This window comes from Crinia signifera, chromosome 4 (assembly GCF_055691185.1).
Source record: "Crinia signifera chromosome 4, ASM5569118v1, whole genome shotgun sequence".
In the NCBI taxonomy this organism is placed as follows: Eukaryota; Metazoa; Chordata; class Amphibia; order Anura; family Myobatrachidae; genus Crinia; species Crinia signifera.
In genome coordinates, this window is record NC_139220.1 from 332,034,185 (window position 1) to 332,047,975 (window position 13,791).

Genomic DNA, 13,791 nt, shown 5'->3' on the forward strand with positions numbered 1-13,791 from the left:
GTGCATAATTAATTTACTGCCATATATATAATATCTCTCTGGTGGGGCCTAATTAATTTACTGCCATATATATAATATCTCTCTTGTGGGGTCTAATTAATTTACTGCCGTATATATAATATCTCTCTGGTGGGGCATAATTAATTTACTGCCGTATTTATAATATCTCTTTTGTGGGGTCTAATTAATTTACTGCCGTATATATAATATCTCTCTGTTGGGGCATAATAAATTACTGCCGTATATATAATATCTCTCTGGTGGTGCATAATTAATTTACTGCCATATATATAATATCTCTCTGGTGGGGTCTAATTAATTTACTGCCGTATATATAATATCTCTCTGGTGGGGTCTAATTAATTTACTGCCATATATATATAATCTCTCTCTGGTGGGGTCTATTTAATTTACTGCCATATATATAATATCTCTCTGGTGGGGCCTAATTAATTTACTGCCATATATATAATATCTCTCTGGTGGTGCATAATTAATTTACTGCCATATATATATAATATCTCTCTGGTGGTGCATAATTAATTTACTGCCATATATATAATATCTCTCTGGTGGTGCATAATTAATTTACTGCCATATATATAATATCTCTCTGGTGGTGCCTAATTAATTTACTGCCATATATATATAATATCTCTCTGGTGGTGCATAATTAATTTACTGCCGTATATATAATATCTCTCTGGTGGTGCATAATTAATTTACTGCCATATATATAATATCTCCCTGGTGGGGTCTATTTAATTTACTGCCGTATATATAATATCTCTCTTGTGGGGTCTAATTAATTTACTGCCGTGTATATATAATATCTCTCTGGTGGTGCATAATTAATTTACTGCCATATATATATATAATATCTCTCTTGTGGGGTCTAATTAATTTACTGCCGTATTTATAATATCTCTCTTGTGGGGTCTAATTAATTTACTGCCATATATGTAATATCTCTCTGGTGGGGTCTATTTAATTTACTGCCGTATATATAATATCTCTCTGGTGGTGCATAATTAATTTACTGCCATATATATGATATCTCTCTGGTGGGGCATAATTAATTTACTGCCGTATATATAATATCTCTCTGGTGGGGCCTAATTAATTTACTGCCGTATTTATAATATCTCTCTGGTGGGGCATAATAAATCACTGCCGTATATATAATATCTATCTATTGGTGCATCTACTGCCGTATATACTTGCACTCCAGTGGTGCTGTCCTGTAGTGTAATATATTGCACAACTCCACAAAAATAATGGAGATCCAAAATATGGAGAATCAAATTGGGAAAGATGAAGGGCCGCTTCCTCTTCTGAATCTGCTGCAAATTCAAGTAATAATGATGACATAGACGATGATATGCCATTAACGTCATCTGCCAAGGCTGATGTCCAGTGTCAAAGTACGGGGCATGTAAAATCCAAAAAGCCAAAGTTGAGAAAAAGGAGGACCAAAAAAAAAAAAATTCAAATCATTGGAGGAGAAATGTAAAATTGGCAATGTGCCATTTACGACACGGAGTGGCAAGGAACGGTTAAGGCCCTGGCCTGTATTCATGACTGGTGGTTTAACTACACATGACCATGCAAGCCCTCCTACTCCCCCCTTTAGAAATTTGAAGAGATTTCAGCTGTCATAAAAAACACAGCAAACATCTCTGCCTACTAAAGAAGACATGTTGTCACAAACCCCCAAGCAGAGTCCAAGGGTGTTGGTGGTTGCGATGCTTGACCTTACCATCGCTGTATAGGAAGAGCTGGCTCCTTCCACCATTTCAGCACTCCCTCTGCATATGCTGGAAGGATCACACATAGTGCAGTTCCTGATTTAGATAATGAAGGTGTCGATGTTGTAGACAGAGGAGGATATTGATGTAGCTGGCGCTGAGGAGGAAGTTGACGAGGAGGATGCTGAGGTGGTTTGCTTAAATGAGGCACCAGAGAGGGAAACAGTTGATGTCCATGGGATGAAAAAGCCCATTGTCCAATAAATCCACCTCTATGGTCTGGAATGTATTGCCATATGTATGGCATATGGGCAGAGGACCAATAAATCCACCTCCTACAGAAGAATCCTTGGCTCAGGTAATAAACACTCTCTTTGTTCTTATCAGTGGTACCCAGAAACAAAAGAAGAGAGAAACACAATAGTGTAATACATTAAGTCACATATCGGGGGGAGTCCTGCAGGCCATCCAACGGTCATTTGCCATGAGGATGAAATACATCAGCAGTCATCCTATGGCAAAGTGGATAGCTGCGGCCTTGACAGCTATGTTGGTTTTAGATGTGCATCCAGTGTCCGCCATCAGTGGAGTGGGATTTAGACGGTTGATGGAGGTATTGTGTCCCCGGTACCAAATCCCATCTAGATTCCACTTCACTAGGCAGGCAATACGCAGGATGTACAGGGACGTCAGAAAAAGTGTCCTCAGTGCCCTGAAAAATACGGCTGTACCCACTGTCCACTTAACTACGGACATGTGGATCAGGGCAAACTAAGGACTATATGACTGTGACATCCCACTGGGTAGATGCATTGCCTTCCTCAGCAGCAACATATCCTGCATGCCAGCTCCTTCCAAGGCAGTCTATGCTGTGTATCCCCGCTTTCAGGAAGAGGCACAACGCCGATAACCTCTTAGAGAAACTGAGGGAAATCATCTCCCAGTGGCTTACCCCCCTTAGACTCTCCTGGGTATTTGTGGTGTCGGACAACATGCGGGCATTACACATGGGCAATTTCCAGAAAGTGCCATGTTTTGCCAACACAATACATTTGGTGGTGCAGCATTTCATCAGAAGTGACAGGAGCGTGCAGGAGATGCTTGCTGTGGCCCGCAAAATTTGCAGGCACTGTTGGCATTCTGCCACTGCCACTCCACCCTCTATATGATGCAGAGAATGGAGGAACAGCAAAAGGCAATTCAAGCCTACACGGCCACCTATGACATAAGCAGAGGAGCGGGCTGTACCTGACTCAAGTGCAGTGGAGGCTGATTTCCATGTTGTGCAAGGTTCTACAGCCCAAAACAGAAGAATAGAAAAGTCCCTAGGCGCAATAGATCCTTGCAGCCTCACTTCCAAATGGAGGACCACCCAGTAATCCTCACTCGCCAACTCTCCAGAACAAATGAGAAAGTGCAGGCGCTTGACTTGTATGTTCCATAGTGTGATTTTTCTCTCACGTGAAAAGTGAAAAGTAAACAGAAAAATGTGTATCAGTGACACAATATTTAATATTAAATTATGGAGGTAACATGAACCCAGGGAAGGAAATCACTCTGCAGTGAAGTGTGACAGGTGTATAGCGGTTTCTTTTGAAGGTTCACCACAGTGATGAATTTAGAAATATGTACCAAAACCAAGTGCCAAAGACTGCTTAAAGACTCCTGAAATATCAGTGAGTACGGTATGCATCTGAGCTCATTGGCACTTGATTTTGTTCTGGCCAGTACAGGAGAGTGGAGCAGGATTTGGAAAGGATTGTCATCTTCCTCCAGAGACTGAACTCTGTCACTTCTGTGTATTGGTTTCTGGTCTGGTTCTGGACGCTGCACTCTGTTATCTTCATCTTCAGAGCCAGTGTTTCAGCTCGGATTCCACATCCAGTGGTTTAGCTCAAATACCATCTGAGAGCAGGTGTCTGGATTGGTCTTGGGCACTGGGCTCTGCTGTTCCCTCCTGCAGAGTAAGTGCTTCCAATCCAGACTCCATCCTGTGATTTACTTCCAGCCTGCCCGTGGTTCAAGTGGGTCAGTTTCGTCTCACTTTTACACTTGAACGCAGAGGGAATTCTTCCTGGTAAGGAAGTTCATGGTTTTGTTATTATTAACTCCTTCCTGAGTATTGTTGCTCCAAGTGAAAGCACATTACATCTTGCTGGTTCACTTTATCTGTATGTCTGTTTGTTCCCCATTTGTCCCCAGTGTTTGTCAATGACACTCATAACAGATGACAAGTGACTATGACATCTTGTCTCTGTAGAGCCAGTTTATACAGGGAGATATGTGTGGGGGCCCAAACAAACCAATAATTTCAGCCACAGTTTTGTAGGCCCTGTCGCTGAAATGTTTGGTTTGTTAAAGTGTGCATGTCCTATTTCCACAACATAAGGGTGGGTGGGAGGGCCCAAGGACAATTCCATCTTGCATCACCATTCATTAATCCCAATGCTGAGAGTCATTGATATGTGAGATAAGTGGACTTGTCTTTAATCACATACAACTGCAGAGAGTCATTGATTGCTGCACGAATCGGCCACTGCTCCTCGGCTGGTCGTCACCTGGTTATGTCTGGTCAGTAGGTTCCATTCCATTCTATTGCCGTACATACAATATAATATCCCTCTGCTGGTGCATCTACTGCCTTAGATAGGGTGTTAGAGGTGTCTCTGGGAAGCACTGTACCTTAAGCACAGATAACACGTACATGACTGTCACATTCACAGACTCTGTAATGCAGATGATGATATTCCCTATATTATTCTGGGAGTCCACCGCTGCCACTCTCACCCTGCATCACACAACCAGACGCCGTCGGAAGATGGCCTAGGTGACAGGAGCGTTTCTGCCACTGCCTGCAGAAGGCTGCCGAATCGCCCACTGCTCCTCGGCTGGTGGTAAACACCATCAAGCCAGATAGTGGTCTTATTGGATATTAAACTAATAAAAACAGATACACAGCACAGCACCCTCACAGATGAACTAAATACTGTAACAATTTGCCCACTTCTCCTCGGCTGGTAGCCACCTGTGGTCAGAAGATTCAACCCCTTTGCAGCTATTGCATTGCTGCACCAATCACCCACTGCTCCTCGGCTGGTCATCACCTGTGGTCAGAAGGTTCCACCCCTTTGCAGCTATTGCATTGCTGCACCAATCACCCACTGCTCCTCGGCCGCACAATTAGAAATCTCACGAGGTGGCGACAGATACGTCCAATTGTGCAGGCGTGAAGCCTTTTGGATTTTCTGGTTAAAAACATTGAGTCCTTTGGGCCTCAACGTCACTATAGAACTCAACGGTATATAGCCTGTATGTAGTCTTCTGTCTGTACTATTGTATGGAGTAATTGTCCCGGTTTATGGACTTTGGGTATTGAGTGTATCTGTACCACAAAAGGGTATGATGTCTTTGGAAATTGGGGGTGGTAGGGTTAAGGTATAGCCTGAGTGTAGTCTCCTGTCTGTATTTTCTCATAGAATAATTGTCCCGGTTTATGGGCTCTGGGTATTAAGTGAATGTACACCACAAAAGGGTATGTTGATTTTGGATATGGGGGGTGGGGGTGGTAGGGGTAAGGTATATATTTTTTATATATGCTTATCGTAATTTATTTGTATGTTTATATTTACATTTATATATTTTTATTTTTATTTCTATATTTATTTATTTCTATTTTTATTTTATTTTATTTTATTATTTTTTATCATTATTATTATTTTTATTTTATTATTACACTATATTTTATATATACTCTTTTCATCAATATAGTATGTTTATAATTGTCATGCCACTAATGGTATTATTAATGATATATATAAGAAAATTCTTATTATGATTATTTATGGTGATATGGTGACGTTGTCACTACACAATGGCGTTATGTACCCCTAAAAAGTATATGAAGATAATATAAATAGATGGACTAAATTCGTATAAATACCATCATGGGGGCTGGCAATATGAATGAAAACGAGGCTTGGCAAATGACACAGTGAGAGGCGAATGAAAGAAACTAATATGGTGGCATGTAATCAAAAAGAGGCTTGGAATCGAGTGAGTCGGGACGTCACTATGGCTGCAGGTGGCCTAAACATCATAACGAGGCTTGACACGCACAGATTAAGATGGCCGCCGCAACCTATATATACAGTATAGGACGCGAAAACGAGGCTTGACACGCAAACCCGGAAGTACGGGTCTAATGAGACGCGCGAATGATCGCGCTATATAAGACAGCATAAGAGGTACTGAGCTTCAAACTGAGGAAGCCGCTGAGTCAGAATTCAGGCGGAGAAACGCGTTTTTGGAGTGAGCCTCTGTTACCATATCCCACAGACCATCAAAGTCCGCTGTTAACTACTGAAAGTCCATCCCACAGCAATATCATCTGCTCAAATTATGGTTATCCGGAGGAACTCTGGTAATTAGTGGAGAAACTGGACACAGTATCTACAGCCCATTTGGATTACAAATTATGCGGGACTGGTAACTATTAAATCATTTAGTGTCATTTGCCTCTAAAAGGAACAATTCATTCCTCTCTACAGACAAAGCCTAATTGCCATATCACCATCTGCATTTATGCTTTTTTAGCAATACATGTTCTGTGTTTGTTTTGTCTTGTATTGTCTTAATCATAGTGCACTTTGTTATATTGTATTTAATTGTATGAGCTAGCCATCATGTTTTTAATAAACCTGTATCATTCTCTAAAAAAACAGTGTGAATTTAATTTGACTGAGTAAGATAGCGCCTCTTAAAGTGACAGCGACCTAGGTTACTGTCACAACCTCCAGGGTGTTAGAGGTGTCTCTGGGAAGCACTGTACCTTAAGCACAGATAACACGTACATGACTGTCACATTCACAGACTCTGTAATGCAGATGATGATATTCCCTATATTATTCTGGGAGTCCACCGCTGCCACTCTCACACTTCATCACACAACCAGACGCCGTCGGAAGATGGCCTAGGTGACAGGAGCGTTTCTGCCACTGCCTGCAGAATTCTGACGAATCGCCCACTGCTCCTCGGCTGGTGGTAAACACCATCAAGCCAGATAGTGGTCTTATTGGATATTAAACTAATAAAAACAGATACACAGCACAGCACCCTCACAGATGAACTAAATACTGTAACAATTTGCCTACTTCTCCTCGGCTGGTCATCGCCTGTGGTCAGAAGATTCAACCCCTTTGCAGCTATTGCATTGCTGCACCAATCACCCACTGCTCCTCGGCTGGTCATCACCTGTGGTCAGAAGGTTCCACCCCTTTGCAGCTATTGCATTGCTGCACCAATCACCCACTGCTCCTCGGCTGGTCATTGCCTGTGGTCAGAAGGTTCCACCCCTTTGCAGCTATTGCATTGTATTTTTGGGGCCTAGTTTTTCAAACTGCCATTCTGTCTGCAGCTGCAGTGCCACTCTTACATGAGCCACGTGTTTGTGCTCAGAGCCAGATTAAGGTCTAAATGGGCCTGGAGCTGAAAATGATCAAGGGCTTATTATGCGCAATAATAGGGGTTGTGGCCAGCACCTAATAATGTGGGGGGCGTAACCAGTGTTCTGTTTGGGTGGTCTGCTCATGGGTGTGTCTCTATTTGTGTAAATACTTTCAACTAATTATATATGCCTGGAAAACGCAGGGGGCTGGCATAAGAAAAATGCATGGAGATATATTGGCGGGAGCCCTCCAAAGGTGCACCCGCAGGACGTCAATGTACTAAGATACTTGCGGGGTGAGGCGGCACTCCAGTCATAAAAAAAATACTGAAAGCCGAAACTTGGTAGACAACATTTCAACACCTTTTATGTGGTCACCTAAGTTTACCACACCATATACCCCTTATACAAATCATGAAACCCAATAGTAACCCCCTTACACTGTACTTGCCTCTTACATATAATGACACATGGAATGAGCCAAAATTCACACCGAGTGAGCCAAAATTTACACTATGGCACACAGATTGAGTCAAAATTCACGATATGCTGCACAGATTAAGGCAAAATTCACATTTTGCCACATGGATTGAGCCAAAATGCACACTATACCAGGCATGCCCAAACAGTGGCCCTCCTGCTATTGTGAAACTACACATCCCAGCATGCCTTGACATAGTTTTAGCATTCCCTAATAGCAAAACTGTGGCAATGCATGGTGGGACTTGTAGTTTCACAAAAGCTGGAGGGCCATGGTTTGGACATGCCTGCACTATACCAAACAGATTGAGCAATAATGCACAATATGCTCCATAAACAGGGGCATTGCGCGCCAAAGGCGCGCATTAAAAATTTACAGCATAATGCCCATTACATGTTAAGCCACACACCATAATCTCTATTACGTATAAACTTGCCATCGGTAATCCTTATGCCCCGACACTTTAATAACTTATCTAAACTTATCTATCTTAACACTAAAATAAAGAGACAGACACAAGTGCTGGCGTTTCAATATGAATGTCAAATTTATTATTGACAACTATTTATATATATTGATCTTATAAAAGAGGGTGGCGGCCCTAAAGAACGGTCATAGAGAAAAGAAGGGTAAGATGACATCACACCATTCACACAACATTGGTGTTCAACTCTACCACGCAACCCACCCGTGCGGATGGTGCAGCCCATCCCCTGTCCAAGGGGCATGGGCTCGTGGCGTATCATTGAGGGGAGAGCGCACCCCACTATCCTCATATCAGCATTTGAACAAGGACCGTTCTTTACCGCCGCCAAGAAAGATAGAAAAATAGGGAGGGAGGGTGGGGAAATTCGGGCCAGAGAGGCAGATCACCTGACCCTCTGGCTATTCCTAACTGCAGGAACTCCTCCCCTGCTCCCTAATTGGCTATTGCTGCAGCATCATAGCCCCCTTAACAAACACAACTTAAAGTGCAGGCATCTCGGATTCCTTCAGCAGTTTATGGCACCTCTAGCTTAATCAGCCCTCGGTTCTCTTAAACTTGCCATTGGTAATCCTTATGCCCCGACACTTTAATAACTTATCTAAACTTATCTATCTTAACACTAAAATAAAGAGACAGACACAAGTGCTGGCGTTTCAATATGAATGTCAAATTTATTATTGACAACTATTTATATATCCAACAACAATGTATCCTCAAAAAGCGCTGATCGCTGTAGCAAACATATAGTGTCCCAGGTTTTAATTACTCAGACTGGTGCAGCTCTCCTGTGTGGGCCCTTCCCAGCAGCCCAATCTGTAGATATGTAGAAAAGGAAAGAACAAGAGGCGCACAATAGTGTAGTATTTTTTTTGATTTAAAAGCATCAATCTTTACTCATAAAAAATTCACTCACAAAGGTACAGGTGTTATCATCACAATAACACAAAAGCGCATGAATATATCACCAGTTTGGGGCTATCTGGAACACAGCACGCTGTACAAACAGTCTCTCTCCTGGACCCAGCCGCGTCACCACGTGTCACCGCGTCACCGCGTCACCACGCGTCACCAGCTTCCGTCCTTCAGCTCCGCCCAAACGCGTTTCGTCCTTGTCGGACTTCGTCAGTGGGTGTGTCCGTCCATGGACATTGTGTGTATATATAGCCCTCTGATTGGTAATCATCAATTACATCACTTGACAGCATTGCTTTCAGGGGAGTGCCGGACTTCTTTCACCTTCATTCAGACATGTTTATTACCTACTTTTACTCGCATCTTTCTATGCATATCACTGAATGCGGCGGCCATTTTTGTGAAGAAAGTGTCTCCATTACTCACGGCGGCCATCTTATTATAGATTGTAACCATAGATTTTATTAGAGAACAGTGATTCAGTCACCGGCATTTCCGTCAAAGCAGCGCTTCACATATAATATTCACATATAAAGAAATATACCTATAATAAAAGATAAAAAACATATTTAATAACATTGGCTAAAAAGTACATATATATATTCTATACCTGCTTTATTTTGAGCCGTACATTCGTTTTTTCAAACAACATATAATTATAACATACAGATAATTTGCATATTATAAGATGATAGTCACATTTGATTTTTTTGCAAGCATGCATAGACATAAGTACATGCATACACATACATAGCTGAATCCTCCATACACTTCTAAGGTTTGGACATAAAGTAGAACAACAATTATAATTATTCCTTTAAGGAATCATGAACAGTTCACACACCTATTTGCGGCAGCACCAGGGCCCGGTGTTTATGGGACAGGCAGGGATGTTTCCATCCAACAACTGTCTATCCCCTCCAGACCAAGGTGCTACCACCAGCAGACCCAACTCCTAACTGTCATCATTCCACCAAAGGAACAACTATTATATTTGGTTTATAAAAACGGGACAATGTCGCAGTTCTCGTTTAAGCCCCCAGGTACTATTGTATTCAATTGGTGGATCCACCAGGTTTCCCGTTTTGACAATTTTATCTGAAGATTTCCTAGCCTTTCGTCTAGTGTTACATGTTCGATTCCTTTAAATGAGAAATTCTTCAAGCTGGATTTTTGACATTTTAGGAAGTGTCTTGCTACACTTGAGTGAGGGTCTTTATTCACTATACTTCTTTTGTGTTCCAAAATGCGCAGCTTCAAATTTCTTTTGGTTTTCCCAATATATTTTGCTCCGCAATTACACTCCAGCATATAAATTACACTACACGTTTGACAATTCATCAGACTTTTGATCTTATGTACTTTCTCATTGTCAAAATTCTTAAAGGTGGTCCTTTCCTTACTTACAAACTGACAAACTGAACATTTAGAACATGGGTAAAATCCCTTTGTGGACCCCAGCCATGTTTTATCATTACCCGTTATCGGCAAAAAACTGGGTGCCAGTCGTGTTTTTAGAGACTGTGCTTTCTTAAAAATTACCTGTGGATGTTTAGGTATTACTTTTCCTAAAATTGGATCTAGAGACAGGATTCCCCAGTGTTTTTTCAATATTTGTTTAATTTCATTACTATTATCATTATATCGAGTAACAAATGGAACAAAAAATTCATTCATATCAGATGGATTCTCTCTTTTTTTATATTCCAGCAGGTTTGTTCTCTGAAGATTTTTTGCTCTATCAACACTGTTCTTAATTAATTTTTCGGGATATTTCTTTTCTCTGAACCTTTCACTGTATATTTCACTTTGTTCTAAAAATTTACATTCATCCTGGCAATTACGCCTAAGTCTTACGAACTGAGAGAATGGAATGTTCGTTTTCCACCTACCCAGGTGGCAACTTTCAAAATGCACGTAGCTATTACTATCTACGCTTTTTATAAATGTATATGTATCTATCTTTTTATTAGATGCATTGCATTTTGATGTATCAAGGACCAAGTCCAGGAACTCGATTTTATTCTCCTGGATATTTGAAGTAAATCTCAAATTCATATCATTTTTATGTAAATAGTTCACAAACTCCTGAAATTCATTCGATGTGCCCCCCCAAATTATCAGAACATCATCGATGTATCTTTTAAATAATTTTATATGCTTTAAGAAAGGATTCAACAATTCATTAAAAACAAAGTTTCGCTCCCAAATCCCAAGATACAGACACGCAAAGCTTGGCGCAAAGGGCGTTCCCATCGCGGTTCCGCACCTCTGCACCAAGTACTGGTCCTGGAATTTGAAGAAATTATTTTTCAATATGTATCTCATACATTCTATAATGAATTCTCTTTTTTTGTCCCCTAAGTTGGGATCCTCAAGGAGAAATTCGTTAACAGCATTCAAGCCCTTTTCGTGAGGAATGCTGGTGTACAGGGCTTCAATGTCTATTGTACACCAGCAGCAGGAGTTGTCCCACTCAATTTCCTCTAAGATCTTAAGAATTTGCGTTGAATCTTTTATATAAGTGTCTAATTTAATAACATAATTTTTTATACACAGATCAACAAATTCTGACATTTTTGATGTTGCGGACCCTATCCCCGAAATTATCGGGCGGCCCGGAGGATTTTTTAAGGACTTATGCAGTTTCGGGAGATAGTAAAAAATTGGCAACCTTGGATAATCCACTAATAAATATCCCAACTCCTTTTCAGTAATACAACCATTTTTATGACCTTCCCTAATAATGGAATTAATTTCATTGACTATTTTCTCTGTTTGATCCTCTTTTATTTTTTCATATGTATTCACATCACTTAAAATTCTCCATGATTCTTTTAAATAATCATCTTTATCAATAAGCACCACCCCCCCCCCCCTTATCCGCACTTTTTATAACAAGGGATTCGTTTTTTTCTAGCTCTCTCAAGGCTTTAATTTCAAAATTACTTAAATTATTTTTATTTTTACTTTTAGATTTTGATTTTTGTTCTAATTGGCTCAAATCCTTTTTAATTAAGTCAAAATAGGTTTCCACATAGTTGCCTCTTGACTCTATGGGATAAAAGGATGATTTTTTCCTTAATTTTGTAAGTGCTTCATCATTGGTATTTTCAGGTGTTAATTTTTCTATGGGGTTGGCTGATTTTAAGAAATGTCTTTTTAAAGTTAGGTTTCTAACAAATTTATTAGCGTCAATGAACAAATCAAAGTCATTTGGACCCTCACTTGGTGCAAAATTTAAACCTCTTTTCAACAATTTTATATCCTCTGTTTTTAATTCATAACTTGATAAATTAAAAATGCCATTGTTTATCGGTAATTCCCTCCTCTCCATCTTTTTCCGTTTTCCTCCTCTCTTTCCTCTTCTTGTACCTCTTTTTTCCTTTTTTGTGATATTGGGGTATCTTGCTGTTTGTCCCTTCTCTCCTGCTGGTTGTCCCGCCAATTTTCCCTGAAATTTCTTTTGGTGTACTTTTCCTTGTATGAGAAATTTCTCTGTCTCTCGTTTTTTGGATGTTTTGGGGTTTCTATTTTCTCATATCTATTTGAAAGGGGTAACTCAAATCTTCTCTCTGGTCTTTTAAGATCCCTCTTATTATTTTTTCTATATGGTACTTGTTTCCAAGAGTCATTTTCCCAATCTCTCCTCCTCTCAGTATTTCTGGCCCAGTTTCTTACTCTGTCATTTTTATAATCCATAAGGTCTCTTTTAAATTTTGACACTTTTGTTTCAATAATTTCTTTTTCTAATTTATTTACTTTGTCATCAATTTCTTTTTTTATCTCTCTATAATCCTCTAAACCTTTAATTGGCTCTACTTTAGTTAGAAGTGCATTCATTTCATTATCTAACTCTGTTAGTTCCCTCTTCCTTTCAATTACGATTAATTTCATTAATTCTTTGGAACAGGCATCTAGGGTGTTGTACCATTTTTCTTTAAACTCAGCTCTTTCATTTCCAAAGGTAGGATTTTTATGAATCCTTAACCCTCTTGGAATTCTATCTACTTCCAAATAGTTTTCAATTGAGGTAATCTCCCAGCTTAATCGCATCTCTTTAATTAGGAGTTTCTCTTGGTAGTCACAAATTGACTCTATATCCATATCCTCATTTGAACTCTTTGGAAGCTCATTTTGAGATTTTTTTAAAAGATCATTAAAAATCTTGTGACATTCATCATATCTCTTTGTTCTATAATCAGTACGCAACATTTTCTATTTGCAGGTAAATAAAAAACACACAAAAATAGCTAAAAAAGACAGTAATATATAAAAAACAATCAGAAATATTACCACACTTTTGTATATACTCTTTTACAGCCGATCGCTGCTAGAGGATTTTAGGAAGTCCACAATCTCCAACAACAATGTATCCTCAAAAAGCGCTGATCGCTGTAGCAAACATATAGTGTCCCAGGTTTTAATTACTCAGACTGGTGCAGCTCTCCTGTGTGGGCCCTTCCCAGCAGCCCAATCTGTAGATATGTAGAAAAGGAAAGAACAAGAGGCGCACAATAGTGTAGTATTTTTTTTGATTTAAAAGCATCAATCTTTACTCATAAAAAATTCACTCACAAAGGTACAGGTGTTATCATCACAATAACACAAAAGCGCATGAATATATCACCAGTTTGGGGCTATCTGGAACACAGCACGCTGTACAAACAGTCTCTCTCCTGGACCCAGCCGCGTCACCACGTGTCACCGCGTCACCGCG